The sequence below is a fragment of the Molossus molossus genome, unplaced genomic scaffold (assembly GCF_014108415.1).
Source record: "Molossus molossus isolate mMolMol1 unplaced genomic scaffold, mMolMol1.p scaffold_m16_p_3, whole genome shotgun sequence".
NCBI classification, from domain to species: Eukaryota; Metazoa; Chordata; class Mammalia; order Chiroptera; family Molossidae; genus Molossus; species Molossus molossus.
The window spans coordinates 23,200,642-23,220,299 of NW_023425366.1; the positions used below are offsets into that span (position 1 = coordinate 23,200,642).

Here is a 19,658-nt window from a genome sequence, read left to right on the forward strand (position 1 = left end):
TTTGTAATTTTTTTTTCCATTTGATGCTCCATTTGAGTGTTTTTCTCTACCTTGTTTTCTAAGTCACTGATTCCGTCTTCAGCTTCTTCTAATCTGCTATTAAACCCTTCTAAGGTATTTTTCATAACAGCTATGTCATTATTTCCTCTTGATTTTTATGCATAGCTTTTACCTCTTTATACATAGCTTCTACCTCTTTTTTTAAGCTTAAGTAGTTCCCAGTGAGCTCTTCATAATTCATATTAAGTTGCTTGTAGTTCTCACCAAATTGTTTGAGAACCCTTAAAATAATTGTTTTGAATTCTTTATCTGACAAGTTGCTGTCTTCCATTTCCTGTAGTTCCTTTTCTGGTGATTCCTCTTCTTTCCTTTGAATGTTGTTTCTTTGTCTCCCCATTTTAGCCGTCTGGTAGCTCTATACTTGCTGAGGGATGTTTGGATGTGTATGCAGCTCACTGTGTATCAAATAAGGTTACTGTGCCTCCCAGAATGTTTAGTTGTGTGTCACCTCTTGCCTGCTCTAAATCCTGGAGGATTGACTACTGGGTGCTGGTATTGGTGTCTTCTGGTAGGTGCTGCTGCTGGAACATGTGGGCCCCTTTAGATATGTGTTCTCAGCTGGTAGCTGGTGCCACTTATAGCTGTATAACTCAGGCCTTGTTGGAGCTGCACTCCCTGCCCATACCATGGGTAGCTGGATCACACAGTCCCTTTGCAGACCTGGCTGTATGCCTGTCTTGTGGGCTGCTGGGTCACACAGGCCTCTCTAGTGCCCCTGCACCCTGCAGGTCCCGTATGCGGGCAGCTGGCCCACCAGTCCAGCTCAAGCCCTGACTTCTCACCGCTCTTATGGGCCGCTGGGTTGCACAGGCCTCTGTTGAGCCCCAGGTCCTACTGCTGGTGGCTGGGAGGTGCTGCTGCCCTGTGCGGGCTCAGCTCCTGCTCAGCTTTTGCTGTAGTTTTTGGGGATGGGTCTCAGCTGCTGGTCTGTGCTTCTGTTGCCTAGGGATGGATGTCTGCTCCCCAGCCTCTGTTGCTGGGGGTATATTTTGACTCTGATAGGGCTGCTACAGTGGGGGATGGTACTGTGCTCCCAGTCGTTTGAGGTTTCCACAGCCAGCACCTTGGCAGCTGCACTGCTGTACACTGGTCTGTGTTGACACAGGCTGTCCACTGGCCTGATGGTGCCAGGTGCATTGGTGGGCTCAGGTTGCTGGGCCGTAGCTGCTCCCACTGCCTCCTCCCAGGGAAGACCCAGGATCTTCCAAAATGGTGAGACCTCCCCGCAGCACAGGGAGAAGCACCCTGGAGAGCTGCTTACCGTGGTAGGTGGCTGCTGCAGTCCACAGCACAGGAACCTTCTGCTCTGCTCTGCACTGCTTGGGTTTGGTTGTCTACCTTCAGGTCCACTCACACTCCCTCACACACTAATTCACTCTCTCATACACTCACCCTCCCTCCAGTCCTGCCAGCTGCTATTTTTTTTTCTCTAGTCCATACTTTATTTACCACAAAAATAATCTCCTTCTACTAGGTACAATAAAAGGGTGCGGGGTTCAATGATAGACTCACTAGTGTTACTTTTAATTGTCAGCCATTTAATTATCCTGTTGGCTTGATATTCAGCTATATTTTAAGTTTGTTTTACAAGATAGAAGGTATCAATCATATTACCAAATTATAATCACTAATTATGCTTTTAGTCCCATGGGAAATATAGAATTAGGCTCTCTGAGCTTCTGGTCAAAATTTTTTCTCTACTGATAAATATATAACCATGTTTTGTTGTTTATGGCACCTAGTCAATATTTATTATTTATTTTTGAATTTGGAATTCACTAGCAACAGCACTATAACTCAAAACTGAACAAAGCTTATTTAACACACCTGCTTTTTCTGCAGGGCATATAACAGCTTTCTTAAACTGGACAGAAATTTAGCACTGCATTTTGAAGCCACTATAAAACAGAAAATCAACAGCAAAAAAGCATGAAAATGCAATAAAAGATGGCACAAATAGGCCCCACAAAATGATAATTTTTTACACTGTAAAAGCTGAAACCAGAAGGATGAATGTTGCCTGATTCAGCCTCATCTGAGACCACACCTGCTCTGCTAAGTTCCATGAATAATCATGAAAGTGACTCAGATATTGATTTGGGGTTACAAATAAATTTTAGCGAGTATGCAAAGGTATGAATGTGTATATATTTACACATACAGAGAGAGAGAGAGAGGGGGGGGAAGAGAGAGAGAGGGAGAGGGAGGGAGGGAGAGAGAGAGAGAGAGAGAGAGAGAGAGAGAGAGAGACATAGGTTTAGGCATCCCCTCCCTGACTCTCTTCTTTCTAAGATTTTTCCCTGCGGATTCCAAGAGTTGTGATTGCCCTGAACTGTCTTCTGTTTCCTCAGAAGAATGAGGCTGTGGGGATTTTACTGAAATTTCACTCTCCCTGTTAGAAGTAACTATTGACTAATCTCTGGCTAAAAGCAATGAAAATGAGAAACTCATCCATCACCCTGTGTTTTTCCCTGTATTTAGTGTTAACTTCCCTTGAATATGTGCATTTTTATTTATTTACTTTTCCTGAAAATATATCAAACTTTTTAATTCTATTTAAATCAGCAAAATATAAGAGGGAAAATGAAAACTAATATTTTACATACTATATGCCAGAAAAGATACTTCACTAGAATACTGTATAGTAGTACTTTGTTATAAGAAATTTAGGCCAATTTAGATTGAACAAAAGTATATAAAAGTATAAGGCTGAAAAGTCCTTAACTTACATTAGAATTGATGTCTTTGAGGGAAGAAAGAACCAAATATAAAAAATGCAATTTAAAAACAGACCAAAAGAAATAAGTCTAGAGGAAAATATTTTCTAATGAAAATAATTGAAAATTATTTCTAGACTATTATAGCTATAGTTACTAATCATTCTTTTTGTTTTTACTGTTGAAAGTATTACAGATGTCCCCATTATTTCCCCATTGACCCCCCTCTTTCCCCCTCCCACCTTCCTCCTGCTTTCCCCAATCTAATGTCTGTGTCCATTGGCTGTGCATATATATATAAATTATTTGGTTTATCTTTTTCCACCCCTCTCAATTCCCATTGCTCTGAGTTTGTTAGTTTGTTTCCTACTTCCATAGCTCTGGATCTTTTTTGGTTGACAGCTTATTTTATTCATGATGTTCCATAAACAAGTGAGATCATATGGTATTTGTCTTTCTCTGATTGTCTTATTTTGCTCCGCATACACAACTTTTTTATCCGCTCATCTGCTGATGGGCACTGGGGCTGTTTCCAAATCTTGTAAATAGGGCTGCTATGAACACAGGGGTGCATGTATTCTTCCTGACTGGTGTTTCAGGCTTCTTAGGGTATATTCCAAGAAGTGAGATCACTGGGTCAAATGGCAGTTCCATTTTTAATTTTTTGAGGAAACACCATATTATATTCCAAGGTGGCTGCACCAGTCTGTATTCCCTCCAGCAGTGTACAAGGGTTCCCTTTTCTCCACACCCTTGTCAGCACTTGTTGTTTGAGGATTTGTTGATGGCAGCCATTCTGGCTGGTGTGAGTTGATATCTCATAGTCATTTTAATTTGAATCTCTTTGATGATTAGAGATGTTGAGCATTTTTTTATATTCTTCCTAGCCATTTGTATGTCCTCTTTGGAGAAGTGTCTATTTAGGGCCTCTGCCCATTTTTTAATTGGATTGTTTGTCTTCCTTTGTTCAGTTGTATGAGTACTCTACATATTTTGGATATCAACTGCTTATCCATTGTATCATTGGCAAATATGTTCTCACAGAGAGTGGGTTTCTTTTTAATTTTGATGCTGGTTTTTTTTGCTTTGTAAAAGCTTTTTAGTTTGATGTAGTTCTATTTATTACTTTTTCCTTTGTTTCTCTTGCCCTAGGCTATGTATCAGTGAAAATTCCACTACATATGATGTCTACATGTTCTTTCTGTATTTTTATGGTTTCATGGGTTAGATTTATGTCTTTTATTTTGAGTTTATTCTTGTGTATGGGATAAGTTGGTGGTCAAGTTTCATTTTTCTTTCTTTTTTTTTGCATCTAGCTGCCTAAGTTTCCCAACACCATTTACTGAAGAAACTGTCTTTACTCCATTGTATGCTGTTGCCACCTTTGTCAAATATTAATTAAGCATACTGTCTTGGGTCAAGTTCTAGGTTCTGTGTTCTGTTCAATTGATCTGTATGCCTGTTCTTGTGCCAGTAGCAAGCTGTTTTGATTACAGTGGTTTTGTAGCATAACTTGATATCTGGTATTGTGATACTTCTACTTTGTTCTTCTTTTTCAAGATTGCTGTGGTTCCTTGGGGTCTTCTACAGTTCCATATAAATTTTTGGAGTATTTGTTCTAGATCTGTGAAACATACTCTTGGTACTTTAATGGAGATTGCATTAAATCTATAGATTGCTTTGGGTAGTATGAACATTTTAATGATTTTGATTTTTTCAGTATATGAACATGATATAGGTTTCCACTTTTTATATCTTCCTCTATTTCTTATTTCAATGTCCTGTAGATTTCTGAGAACAGGACTTTTATCTCCTTGGTGAAGTTTATTCCTAGATTTGTTGTTGTTGTTGCAATAGTAAATAGGATTTTTTTTTTTTTTTCAGTTTCTCTTCCTGAGTGTTCATTATTGGTATATAAGTATGTCATCAATTTCTGGATAATTTTGTATCCTGTTTCTTTGCCAAATTCATTTATTAAATTGAGTAGATTTTTGATGGAGTCTTTGGGGTTTTCTATGTACAATATCATGTCATCTGCAAATAATGACAGTTTCACTTCCTCCTTTCCAATTTGGATCCCTTTTATTTTTATTTCTTGTCTAATTGCTGTGGCTAAGACTTCCACTACTGTGCTAAATAAGAGTGGCAAAAGTGGGCAGCCCTGTCTTGTCCTGTTCTTAAAGGAAATACTTTAATTTTTGCCTATCGAACATGATGTTGGCTATAGATTCTTCATATATGGAGTTTATTATGCTGAGCTATGATCCTTCTATTTCCACTTTGCTGAGTGTTTTTTTTGTTTTGTTTTGTTTTGTTTTGTTTTTGTTCAGAAATGAAAGCTGGATTGTGTCAAATGCTTTTTTAGCATCTATTGATATGATTATATGGTTTTTATCTTTCATTTTGTTTATGTGGTGTATTAAATTTATTGATTTGCAAATATTATACAAGCCTTGCATCCCAGGAGTGAATCCACTTGGTCATAGTGTATAATTTCTTTAATGTATTTCTGGATCCAATTTGCTAATATTTTGTTGAGGATTTTGGCCTCTGTGTTTATCAGGAATATTGGCCTGTAGTTTTCTTTTTTGTAGTTTCTTTTTCTGGTTTTGGAATTAGGATTATGCTGACCCTATAAAAAGAGGTTGGACGTTTTCCTTCTTCTTGAATTCTTTGAAATAGTTTAAGGAGAATGGGTGTTATTTCTTTGAATTGTTGGTAAAACTCCTCTGTAAAGCCATCAGGACTTGGGCATTTGTTTGCTTGGAGTTTATTGATTACAGCTTCAATTTCCTTAGTTTTTATTGGTCTGTTCAAGTTTTCTATCTCTTCCAGGTTCACTTTTGGGAACTGTGTGATTCTAGAAATTTGTCAATTTCACTAGGTTGTCCAATTTGTTGGTGTATAATAGTTCATAGTATTTTTAAACAATCTTTTGTATTTCTGTGGTGTCACTTGTTACTTCTCCCCTTTTATTTCTGATTGTGTTTATTTGGGACGTTTCTCTTTGTTTCTTGGTGAGTCTAGCTAAAGTTCATCAATCTTGTTTATCTTTTCAAAGAACCAGTTCTTTATTTTATTGATTTTTTTTTAAGACTCTCTGTCATTTATTTCTGCTCTGACCTTTACTAGTTTTTTTTCCTTTTACTTGCTCTGAGTTTTTCTTTTTGTTTACTTTTTAATTTGTTTAATTTTTAATTAAGTTGTAGGATTAGATAGTCTATTAGAAATTTTTCTTATTTCTTGAGGTAGGACTGCTTTCACTGCATCCTATAGATTTTGTGTTGTTGTGTGTTCATTTTCATTGATTTCCAGGAAGTGTTTTTTATTTCTTCCTTTATCACCTTGGTAACCCATTCATTATTTAATAACATGTTATTTAACATCCATGTGTTTAAATGTTCTTGAGTGTTTTTATTGTAATTAATTTCTAGTTTCATGCCATTGTGATATGAGATGATTGCTATGATTTAAATCTTCTTGAACTTGTAGAGATTTAGTTTGTGTCCTAACATGCAGTCTATCTTTGAAAATGTCCCATGTGAACTTGAGAAGAATGTGAATTCTGCAGTTTTGGGGTGTAATTCTTTGTAAATACCTATTTAATCCATTTGATCTACTGCATCATTTAGAATCTCTGTTTCCCTGTTAATTTTTTGTCTAGAGGATCTATCCAGTCATGTTAGTGGGATGTTGAAGTCCCCTGCTATGACTGTATTGCTCTCGATTTTTTCCTTTGAAGTCCTCCAGAAGTTTTTAAATATTTTTTGATGCTTCTATAGTAGGTGTCTATATGTTTACCAAGGTTATGGTCTCCTGTTGGATAGGTCTTTTTAATATTTTTTGTTTCTTGTTATGGCCTTCATTTTGAAATTTATTTTGTCAGATATGAGTATTCTACCCTAGCTTTCTTTTCATTTTCATTTGCTTGGAAATTTTTTTTCCATCCCTTCACTTTCAAGAGAGTCTTTGTTGTGAGGTGTGTCTGTTGTAAACAACATGTATATGAGTCATGCTTTCTTATACATTCAACTACTCTGTGTCTTTTGATTAGAGTATTTAATCCATTTACATTTATGTTTATTATTAATATATACTTATTTATTGCCATTTTAATTTATTTTGGCTATGTTTCTTACTCTATCTTCTGCTTATTACAGAAGTCCTTTTTAACATTTCTTATAGTGCTGGTTTGGTGCTCAGTACAGCAAATAGGATGCAAACACTGTCACGACAAATATACAGAAATATGTAGACCAACATAAAATAATAATTTACTTTAAATGAAGGGAAATCTCTTTAAATGTTATGACAATATATTCCTAAGAAAAGTATTTTTTTCAGTTAATTATACATTTCAATAAAATAAAGGTAATGGATTAAGTATAAGTTAGCTTGTGAATTTTCCTTAAAAATAAAAACTCCAACTCTATTAATCCACGCCAGTTAAACACTATATCTAAAATTTCCAAATAAATACAAAAGGAGATGAAGGGTTTAGTTATGTTTTTTGCTTCAGCAGCCCAAGGGAAAATGATTACTACAAATATAGCAAGCAAACTGTTAAGACAGACTGATCTAGAACTGTACTAAATTTCAGTCTCAGTTCTGGTCATTGTGCTAAATGTTTGTCATTAGTATAGCACATTTTGGTCCATGATATAGTTTACTGCCAAGATAGATCCCAATTTGTTACAGATACATTTAGATCACTGTTGCTTGTTTTGTATGTGTGTGTGTGTATGTGTATATTTCTGTTGTTTTTTTTTGTTTGTTTGTTCTTTGTTTTAAAGCCAGTATACTTCCACATACAAAGGCAGGTTTCCCAGGAGGAATTGATAGAAAGTAGTCTGTGGTGCCCCAAGGCAACATGAGGCTCTCCACCATGAGGTGCCGGGTCAAACTGAAGGAAGGAGTATTTTAAAGTGTCATTTAATTCCATGATAACAGCCTGGCTCTCACAATGATAACAGTAATTGGATGCACTGAAAATAGTAACCACATTCCAATCATGACATCAATTGTATCCCTTCATTACAAGTTGGTGAGTGCAAGAAACTTGTGTGAGACCATCAGCATGATTAAATGTTTCAGAAATGTCTTGTGCAAATGTGTAGCCAGCACCACATGGTGAAATACCCTATCCACCATGATCATTTGGATCGGACCATAAAAGATCACACATTGGGCCCTCATGTGGAACTTCTTGTAAACGATCCAGCGCATTCATATGATCCAGTGTATCTATGAATGGAGAGAGGCCACCATGGAGGCGGAATGTCTGTACATCTACTAAAGCTGTAAGTGGAAGATAATCAAATAGATCTGTAAAATAAATCCAAACATTAGCATTCCCATACTTTCATAGGCATTCATCATAAAATATACTTGAGTAGTTTGTCGACTTTTGTGGTTTCCTCTCAATATTGTAATACATTCTGGAAAATGAACCATTGTGCCACAGTCTCCACAGAATAATAACCTCTGTCTACATAGTCGCCCATGAACAGACTGTTTGTATCTGTTGGTTTTCCTTCAGTTCTGAAGAGTTCCAGAATTTCATGGAATTGACCATGCACATCTCCACAGGCGGTAACAGGACAACGAACCTCTTGCACATTTCATGCTTTTGTTAAAATGTCCTTTGCCTTTTCGCACAGCATCAGCACTTGATTCTCGTTCAGATGTCTAGACTCGTTTAGCTGCTCGACCCACAGGTCCAACTCCTTGGTGGCTGCCTTGTGGTCCACGGTGTCTGACCCCTTCTCCCCTCCCCATCTCCAACCACACCCACCCTTGGGGCTGTCCCCTCCCATACCACTGCCGCCAGCTACCAGAGGGAGAGGAAGGAGCCTGGAGTGGAGCTGTGGGTTCCACGCCCCCGCCAAGCCCATCTGGTGGCTCCAGGCGCATGGCCTCCAGGAGACCCCCCAACCGTCCTTGACCACCTGTCATGAGCTCTGGGGCCCTAGAAGTCTGTGAAGGGCCTGGAGAGATGGAGAGGTGGGACCTGAATGGTTTCTCAAGGGTCTTTCCAGGATAAATGTTGTAACCCAGGAGATCGACCACACTCAGACTCAATTTTTCAGTTTTTGGGGATGTTTTATTACCTGCGCAGGGACTGCAGCCAACCTACACAGAGGAGAACTGCAGCCCCGAGCTCAGGGGGAGGCTTGCTTATATAGGGCAGGGGTCATTCAAGAGTTTAGCAGAGCAAGCAAGCTGCTTGTACAGAAGCGGAAGCAGTTAGCGATAAGCAGGAGGGAACAGCAGGAGGGAATAGAGTTGGGAGGGAGCTGAGGCGAAAGGGAACTGGGTAAACTGGGTCAGCATACATCTATCCTGCTATTCATTCCATTATCCAAGTTTTAAAAACTAACAAATTCGAGAGGGATATCAGCAGTCAGTCAGGTGCAATACACACATGTTTAACAGTTAGAGTTTTATGGGGTAAAGGGAGCTTCAGTTTCTCCCTATCAGTTTCTTTACAGAGCATGCAGGACACTCTGGCCTTGGGGCCGTTTCTGTCCTCCCTTTTCCTGAAGGATGTTGCTTTTCAAATTCCCAGTGAAGGTCAAACTCTGGTTAATTTTTATGGGGCTAAAGCCCTCTATAACATTCCCCATTGTTCATCTTGCTGTCTCTGAGGTTGTTAATTAGGGCAGCTCAAAGACAAGTTGGATTCTAAGGACAGTGAGCTACAACAATAAATAATAATAATAATAAAGATAATTAATTTGTTTTGAAATTTATAAAACATTAATGTTAATAAGGTGCCATGAAGTGTTATTAAATAGGACTGTGAGGTGACAACATTTTTGTTTTTATTATATAGACTGGATATTTGAGAAAACAAATAATCCAAAACCTAATTGGAAATGTACCATTTGTCCCCACTGCATGTATTGTTCAACATAGGAGGTTTTAATTTGCATGTGGTGCTAGGGATCTTAGTTTCTCTAAAAATTATTAGATTTTATATTTTTTACATTTCCAAAATATTTAATCACTTGTTACTATTATATGTTGACAGTAAACCTGGGTTGTCAATGTCTCCAATTCTGAGGTGACAATAATGCACATGGAAGGTTCAGAGAAAGGCTGAGAAAGGATGTACTTGTCCCAGATTTGGGAGACAGCTGTAAATCTGCTTATTCATAGATTGGTGACAGTTTACTATGATGCTAATCTGTACTTATTTTAATTGAATTGAATATGTTTCAAAAACTGAATGACCATTTAAACATTACAATATTTAACACTAATATCTTAACAGCATTTCTTAGATTCCCATTGGTCCTGAATTATAAAAGGTTGTGAAATATCACTGTGATGTTATTGAAGCAATTTCCTTTTTCTGTGCTTCCGTGTTGGGGGCTGATACTTCAGCTCAAGTGCTGCAATGACATTCTGAAAGCATGCAATTGATTTTAAACCCTTTTCATCCTCATTGCAATGTTTAAATAGTCATATGAGACACATTTCCTGAAATGAGATAGACTGCTTTTTGTTTTACATGGGAATAGTTTAAATGGTAGGTTGACATTTAAAGAAATAAATATTCAAGCATGAGGTAACTTGGAAAGTCATTAAGATTAAAGATTTGCAATAACCTATTATCCTTATATGTTGAAACAAACATTTTATTGTATTCATCTGACACTAATCTGGCTAACATATGAAGAATGAAAGCATTGATTTGATTTCGACCCAAATAGTGATGCAATTATAACCTTTGCAAGAATGAATTATGGTATATTCTAACCTTTTCATCATTTCACATTTTCACTATCAGAAGATCATTATTCAAAAGGGGAAGGGATGATTTTTGCAGTAGGTTCTTGTTCAGAGTTATATTTAAATTCTTCATTATAATGAAATGTAAAGGACAGGAAAAGGAAGGTGGCGAGACTCTACCAAATCTATTGGAGTTTTTTATATGTAATACTATGGCTTAAGACTTCACCAAGAGAATAGCCCATTTTGTTTCAGCAACAAATCAGTTGATATTTTCATGGAGCCATTGCATAACGTTTATTGTTTGAATACTGCAGGACATAACTTTTATTTGCAAAATGGAAAAAAGATTTTATTTACAAGGAAAACTTCATGACCTGATTTAATTAAAAAACACCAAGTGAACAAAAATTATGAGTACCTGTGAACATTAAACTAGATGAAAATTATAAACCTTTAATATGAAAACTAAATTATCTTTGATTTGTTGAACATAATAATGCTTATTGAAATGAGTCAAATGACATTTTTACTTATGAAGGTCTTCCTGATATATGGCATTTGAAACTTACTTCATTGTTCATGATCATTAATGCTTAATTTCAAAGATCATTTAATACGTAATTCAAAAGGAAGTCTGGGTTTAGATTCATAAGTTAGCTTGTTGGATTGATTTGGTGAACTTAAAGAAAGACACTGCCTAATCAAAATTCAGACAACTTAGGGGCTCTAAATCATCCTAAGTGAGTTTTCAATATTATATTTTTTGCTCATTTTTAAAGTAAAAAAAAAGATTTTCTCACTTTTCTCCAATTGCTTCCAATGGCAACTGACAACTTTATATCACCATTTATATTTAGGCCTAAGCATAAATTGTTTTTGCTTCATTTTCATTTAATTCAACTTACAATATAGTCCTAGCATGGTGGCTCAGTTGATTGGACCATTTGTCTATACCAAAAGGTTGTGGGTTTGATTTCCAGTCAGGGCACATACCTAGGTTGCAGGTTCAATCCCTAGTCTGGGTGCATATAGGAGACAACTGATAGATGGTTCTCTCTTCTCTCTCTCTCTCTCTCTCTCTCTCTCTCTCTCTAAAAATTCAATAAAAAATATCCTTAGGTGAGGATTAAAAAAAATTTAATATGAATGTATGTTATCTCTCTCTCTCTCTCTCTCTCTATATATATATATATATATATATGTACACTTATGGTCTTCAATGAGCTGTATTCTATTTCACTTTCCAAAGATACATCAGTGAACCAAACAAAGACACCTCTCTTTATAAAGCTTATATTCTAGAGGTGATGGGACAACAGATAAAAATAACATAAGCACATAAATTACACATTACATTAAAATTTTATGTTTTTATGGAATGAAAGATGAGGTAAACCAAGGAAAGGATTTGTGATTGATAGTGGGCCTGAGAGTGATTCACACTTTCATTTAGGCTGATGTTTGTGAGTCTTTTTTTTTTTTTGCTGATATTTCAGCATAAATTTGAAGAATTAGGGGGGTTCACCATGAAGATATTTAGGGAAGTTTGGTTCAGGCAGAGTCACGTCAGGACAAAAGCCAAACGTGAAACTAATATTGGCCAATTGGAGAGAGCTATGGGCCAGTGTGGTTGGAGAAGGAGGAGGGTGAGCAGGAGGGAGAGTAGGTCAAGATATCTGAGAACTAAGGGACATGGTGATCATTTGGGAACTTTAAGTCACTTTAAAGATTAAAATGGGTAGTGAATTCAAAGTGTTTAGTCAATAAATAAAAGACTGAACTTGAACAAGGGTCAAATCATGTCAACTAGGTATGATGCTATTGCTGTAATTCACCAAAGGAGAGATGAAAAGTATAGCAAATCCAAATAAGTATATCTGTTTAAGGAAATATCCTGAAGCGTCTTTGAATAGAAGACCATCTAATTTACATACTGGTCACATCCAACAGTCTAAGGATTTTAAAAAGTTATAACATTAAACCCAGCTGGTGTAGCTCAGTGGTTGAGCATTGACCCATGCATTAAGAGGTCACTGGTTTGATTCCCGGTCAGGGCACATGCCCAGGTTGTGGGCCTGATCCCTGGTGGGGGGCATGGAGAAGGCGGCCAGTAGATGTTTTCTCTCATTGATGTTTCTCTCTCTCTCCCCCTCTCCTTTCCTCTCTCTGAAATCAATAAAGAAAAAATAAATAAAAAATTATAACATTAAGTTGCAAGTTTCCCTTCTGCGGAGAATCACAAGACATTTTTAATGCAACAACTACATTCCAGCATGAAGGATTTGCATGCAGATTATACAAAGTACATTGAAATACACTATAGTGGTACATAGTAAAATCAAAGAGGAGAATTTATCAGAGCTTAATTCATAACTGTATATTGTCATCTTAATGATGCAAGTTCTTAGTGTTGCAAACTTAGGGTTGTACGTAGGCTTGCAAACTTTTGTCTTTTGCCCCTCCAAAATACGTTTCTCTGAGTTACACCAATAGATTCAGTAAACGGCTCACAGATAATTCCAGAGTTGGTTTATAATTTAAAACCACATTTAAACATAAAAACAGCTTTACCACAATGCTTTTTTATGACATTCTTTTGCATGTCATATTTAGTAAAGTACTAATTTCCAGACCTTTATAGAAAATTTTAATACTTATTTAATTAGTCATTCTCTATTCTATCTTGTCATGTTTCCAATCTTAACCACTGTAATTTGGAATTGCTTTTCAACCTCTTAACTAGTCTATATTTATGTATCTAATAGGTTTGGCAAGTTTGACATTTACATATTGATTTAAGCATCCACAGTTTAGGATGATTGCTCACATTAAAATAGCCCTTTCTCTCAGGACTCCAGGATATATTTACTATTAAAAATTAGATCATCATTCAAACCCTGGCTAATATTTTGTACATGAGTAAAAATACATTGTAACTAATAAATAACTTAAAAGATATTTTATAAAATATTAATAATTTCTACAAAATATATAGAGGTTGCATTATTAACTAGCTATTGATATTAGTGAATAATAATACTTAACCAATCATGGGATTGCTGCTCAGACACAAATTTTGAGGGAGGAAAACAAAACAAAAAGGAACATCATCTGGGATACAAAGCGTCCTCAGCTCCACCATTTCCTAATCCTACTGGCTTTCCTCAAGTACCTCTTGCATTTCCTCCAGCTGTCAGCATCTGTTACTAGCAACAAACTTTTCCTTTCATTCCTCTACATGTATACAAAAAAAAAAAAAAAAAAAAAAAGCACAATATTATTTAGCTGTGCTCATTTTAATATTAGGTAAAAATAATATGCAAACAAGAATGTAATCAAGAAGGTGAGTCATTTGCCAAATCTTGTGAGTCATACGATCTTAGTAGGAAAGCCACGGAGAAACATAATGCTTACATTAGAAAAAGGTAGAATTTAATTTTTGAATGGAATCACCACTTATATTCTGAATGGCTGCTACTTGAAAAGAGTTGTTCAAGGTCACGCTGTGAATTTCAAGGACCTTGTTATGCATGGGGATGAGAAACTGTGAAAATATGTGCACTAACTAACCGGAACACAAGACAACGGGAGAGAAGAGCTGGAAGGACTCTCATGCCCGAGAGTATGATAGATATTTTTTCAATCTTTAGCCATAGGGTATACATTTTACTCTACCAAATGGCTCAGTATAAGCCTAGTAAAGAATTGGTGAGCCAGATATTGTGAAGATAGTAGAACTAAAGGATTTTACAGTGTAGGTTCAAACTCTTTGCCTGACTCCCATTGCTTCAAGTTAGTCCCTAGCAGCCTCACCAGCTGCGTTATAAGGATGCTGAAAGTAAAGCAGTTACACATTCCCTGCAGTTCTGTTCCCTTTGTCTGCACAGCCAGGAGTTGCTGAGAGGACTGAGAGAGAAGCATCACCTTGCTGAGCAACAACCACTCCTCTGTAATACTTGTAATAACTGGGCCCTGGTTCATGAAATTGGAATCAATTACTTGGAAGTAAATTTTTTTAAAGAAATATAAATAGCTTAAAGCTACTGTATTTGAAACATTAATTACCCTTACCCTGAGTGTAACTCAGCATAATTTTCTTTTGCAAAAATATTTTACATTAAAAGCCAGGCTCTTCACTAGTATCAAACAAATGAAGGCCCCCTTTATGACGAGTTTAACTTTTGCTTATATTAATTCTTTACTGTTTTTATTAATAAAGATACATTTGAAATGGTATACGGTCTTTTATTATCAGCAGTTGAGATATATATTAAAGCTAAAGAATAAATAAAGAAAGTAAATGCTCCTATAATTCTTCATACTCTGGCTGCCTCCTTTCACAGACAGGGATTGCTGCAAAGACCACACTGTGACTTAGGCTAAGAATATCCATTAGGCTCAGAAACTCCCTTTTCTACCTGCAGCAAAACACCATTTTATATCCAATTTTAACAAGCTGCAGTGTACTGTCTGTCAATGGTCAGAGTCTAAGAATTGACAAATTAATTTACATTAAGACATAGTAACTAGTGATATCAGTGCTATTCCTCAAGAGAATATTTGCATTTCAGTATGGGCTCCATATTAGCCCCAAAGAATGAACTTTGATAGTGAAGCTGCAGTCATTTATGAAAAAGCATTAAGACTTCTCGATTTTGAAAACTATTTTCAGGGTATAAAATATCACAACACACTACTTCACACCCAAATACAAATGGTGCTGATATATATATATATCTCTCACATGGGCCAATATTGAGTTTCATTTTTTTCACATATTTGCTCTTACGATTTCAGTCAGATAATGATTTTATGTTTTCTTGTAAGAAAACAGATATAGTCTGTTAATTTATCTTTTTAAAAAAGGGATGCTATAGTAATTATACTTACTTGACATTTATAGAGTATATTGTCATTTATAAATAACTTTGCAAGTATTCAACTGTAAAGAAAATCTTTGAAACTTAAAATTACTCTAGTAACTCTTACTTCCTCTGCAAATGTAAGGAAATCTCTTCACTTACAAAATAGAGACAGAAACTCTTATGTGATTTAAATCTGCAGAAAAGTTCCCTCATTTTATTAACTCTTCAATTACTACTTTAAAACAAAATTAAATATCTCAAACATTCAGAAGTGAACAATAATATAATAAAGAATCTCATTCTTTATTAGTAAAGGCCAACATCTGCTTCAGATTTCATTAAGTGCATAAGAGATTACAAATTTTGGTAAAATTTATTTTGCTTTTTGCAATCCCAATTCCACCTTTTTTTCCTACAACACACGGCCACTGTCCGGAAATTGATTTATATTATTCTCTACCATGTTTTTATACTTTAAATATGTATATGTTCGTAAATAGCATGTAGCATTTTTTTTTAAAACCTTTGTTTAAATGTTCTTTTATTATATATATTACTCCAGAAATTATTTTCCTCGCTTAATATTATGACTTTTAGATCTACCCACATTAAGAAATGCAGATAAGGGTCATTCATTTTTATTAGTGAGTCATATTCCAATGTATATGTATTCACTTTCCCATTAGTGCACATTTTGGTTTGCTTAATTTCTTGAAATTCCACAGGATTATCTATTGAACTTCCTTGTATATGTGTCTATTTGTTACATGACAGAGAGACTTCTCGTGATCATCCTACATAAATCAAGGGTTTCTCCTGCTTACAATAATTGTATTCACTTCCTGTTTTGTTTCTATATGGTATGCTACGTGCTATTGTGATACAGACACTATATTACCAATGTAAAGTCTAATTATTTATTAACTTTGTCTTTATCCTTGAGCATGGAAGGGCTCACAATGTTTGTTATTTTTACTGTTAATGTTTACATTAATTCAAGTTTTATTTATTTGCGCTCCGACTTCCACAGTTGTGATGGCCAGACCCAAGGGGTGGCTCTCAGAGTGAACATATCTTATAGAATCCTCTCCCTCTGAGTGTAAGCAGGACCTGTGACTTGCTTCCAGTAAAGGAATATAGGAAAATCAAGGAATTTTATAGATGGAATTAAGTTTACAAATCAGTTAATTTTGAGTAAATGAAAAAGGAGATTGTACTTGATGGGCTTGACATAACCTGATTAAGATTGCCTAAAAGAGTGACTGGCCTTCTCCAAGGTGACAAACCTCCTCCCTGTCTTGATTAAGTAAGTGCTTATATTTGAGAAACCCAAATGACAAAGATTACAAGTTAATGCCAGGGACTGTTGGCAGCCTCTAGCTGACTGTCCAGAGTAGAGCGGAACTCTCAGACATATAGCCACCAAGAAAAAAAACTTTGTCAAGGACCTGAATAAATTTAGAAGCAGATTGTCCCCCAACTGAACCTCCAGCTAAGAATGCAACCTGACTCACACCTCAGTCACAAGTTTGTGAGATCAACAGTAGACAATCAAAGTAAACCATGCCCAGACTCCTGACCCACTGAAATTCTGAGAGAATGTATGTATATTTGAGCTGCTGGGATTTTGGTAATTTGTTACATGCCAGTTTGTTATGAAAAACACTAACACACTTCCTTAAATAATTTTTTCTTGTACTTTCATCTCTTAAATAGCCCACTGTGTTATTCTTCTTTTATATACCTGTCCATTATTTTTTACCCCTGTTCAAATAATATTTAAAAATATTCAGTATCTAATCTTTGAATAAATACATGAATGAATACATTTATAAAGCAGTCCCTCTCTCTATGACAGTAATGAAAATCTTCAAGAAAGTACATTTCAGGTAAAGAAGAGATGAATAACAGTCCGCTTCTTATGTTTGACCAGGAAAATTAGAGCAAGTATATAATAATGATGTTTGTTTACCTGTTTGCAGTTGAAAAGATATTTTTTAAGCACTTTAAGATAGATGTCACTGAGGTGCCTGGCTATTGTGGCCCACTGGTTGAGTGTTGACCCGTGCACCAAGAGGTCACTGGTTTGATTCTGGGTCAGGGCACATGCCCAGGTTGTGGGCCCAATCCCTAGTGCGGGGCATGTTGAAGGCAGCCAATTGATGTTCTCTCTTATCAGTGTTTCCATCTCTCTCTCCCTATCCCTTCCTCTCTCTCTAAAAATCAATGAAGAAAAAATATTTTAAAAGATATCACTGAAGCCTTACAAATGACAACTATCCTGAGTACTAGATAATTATGAATATTTTAGCCATTATAAATTTGAATCTCATGTAAGTGATTAGCACAAACTCACAGAATTAGGAAGTACTATATTTATTTCTCTTGACCCTACATCACAAGCACTATTTGCTACAGCAATGTGTCTATTACTATGAGATTAATTACATCAGGTAACGTGGAGAACATTAACAAAATGTCTACTTGGCTGGTGCCAGTGTTCACCAGCTAGAAAGATCTGTTCAATTTGTTGGCATCGAAGCAGGAAATACCTTTGCTAATGAAGACAAGATACTTATTAGAAGTTAAAGGATATTCACTACTCTTATCATTGACACAGTATCCTTTAGTCCCAAACTTGTTATTTTGTCAATGTGAGTAATTAGTGTTTTTGATTACACTTAATAATGTTCTATATTTTAGGAACACTAACTAATGATCTCACACCTTATCTCACCTACATTTTCCAAGTTGAAGAAATGAAAGGAGAAAAAATAACGATTGAGAACCTAGGCCATAGTCACAAGACATCAGTAGTACACTAATGACTTCTGTTTTAGAATCCTTAATTCCTTTTGCTAAACAAACCTGAAGTTGTATTCTTATTGTAAACACTTGCTGTTTGCAACTCTTATAGCTTTGTCCAAGGTTTTCTAATTCTTATTAGAAAGACCAATGGTCTTAGAAGTTTCACATCTTATCTCACATTCACTACCTTCCAAGTTCCTCACAGAGCTCCACACCATTTCAGGCCTTCATTACTGGCAGTGTGCAGTGAGTGAGCCCCTCACTGCGGGGCACGTCTTAGTGCCTGAGTATCTTAAATAGCTCATTGCTCCAAGAATTCTCCTCCCACCAGAGGACACTGATCTCTTGCAGTAGTCACACTAGAAGCATTTTTAAAACCCATATCCAAATAATCAAAGCACCACATTGGGTTGGATGTTCTTCTTGGTCTTTCTATGGCTTTCAAACAGTTTCTTTTTCTTCCTACTTCACATATTTTGTCTCCTACTCAAGCATTCCCCATTGAAGTTAAAGGCTGTGTGTGTGTGCGTGCACGTGTGTGTTTGGGAAAAACGATGAAATGTTATAAATGTAAGTACAAATCAAAGAAAGAAAGAACAAAAATAAAATATTAATTTAGAGAATTAATGAGTAATAACAATTTAATTTTGAAGAGAAAGAGAGAGAAGGAGAGATCTAATCTATTTTCAAAGTTAAAATTAACAAGATTGATTGGCCACAGAGGAAGATTTTGTGGTAAATACAGCAGAAATACATGTTTGCCATAGTAAGTAGCACTATGGAGTTCACAGAAACATGAAAGCAAATAGGAGAGGTCAACCACTTTGTGTGTGTGTGTTTGTGTATGTGTGTATAGTATATTCATATCAGCCATTGTGTTTAGAATGCACTTTTAGAAAAGGCAAACTGAAATTAACCTCATTCACTCCTCATTGTTATGCCTTAAAAATACATATGATCACAAAATAATAATAATAACAATAACATGAAAGTTAAAGATCTCACTTTTTGGATGAGGAAATGGTGAAGAGGGGCCAGTCTTATGAAAATGTCTGGGGAAGTTTGCTGTGGGACCTGATGTGACCCTCCTTCTATTTTGTTATCATCATTGGCAGCTGGGATCCTTTTCCTTGCATTGTGAGTAGTCTTTCCTTTATTGAGATTTTCTGCCATAGAATGTGCAGCAATATTAAAGAAACACAGATCTTGGCCAGTGTCTGTTGGTTGTCTTTACAGTACTCACAATATTCATGATTTTATAAGCATGTTGTACCACCTCACAGAATCATAACTAACAGCCTCCATTCTCAGGTACACTTATGTGGTCCCTGAATCAGGAGTTGGTAAGAGACCCAACTTGTCAGAGTCATCCACCAAACCCATTTTGGCACTGCCAACACAGGGCAGTCTACCTCTGACATACCTCCTCTCAGGTACCCACAAACACAGGGAGTGAGTGGAGGACGAG

The 19,658-nt window shown here is 36.1% G+C and overlaps 1 pseudogene; it reads right to left on the bottom strand.

Annotated features, from left to right (window-relative positions):
• Positions 1-1,919: 1,919 nt before the first annotated feature.
• On the bottom strand, positions 1,920-8,593 carry LOC118641589 (annotated as a pseudogene).
• Positions 8,594-19,658: the final 11,065 nt, after the last annotated feature.